Here is a 202-nt window from a genome sequence, read left to right on the forward strand (position 1 = left end):
AGCGGCCGGGCATGTAGCGACAGCTCCTGGGGCGCGCAGCGCCGGGATCCCACACATTGCACGGGGCAGGGAGCAGAGCCCTGGTGACGGGGCTGGAGGCCGAAATGGGGCACCCCATCACCCACCCCTTCTGAGAGCCAGGAGTGGCGAGTCCCCCAGGGGGCAGCGGGGCCGCTGTGGGGGGCCCCGCCCCCGGGGGGCT

Source organism: Mesitornis unicolor, unplaced genomic scaffold (genome assembly GCF_000695765.1).
Source record: "Mesitornis unicolor isolate BGI_N332 unplaced genomic scaffold, ASM69576v1 scaffold39884, whole genome shotgun sequence".
NCBI classification, from domain to species: Eukaryota; Metazoa; Chordata; class Aves; order Mesitornithiformes; family Mesitornithidae; genus Mesitornis; species Mesitornis unicolor.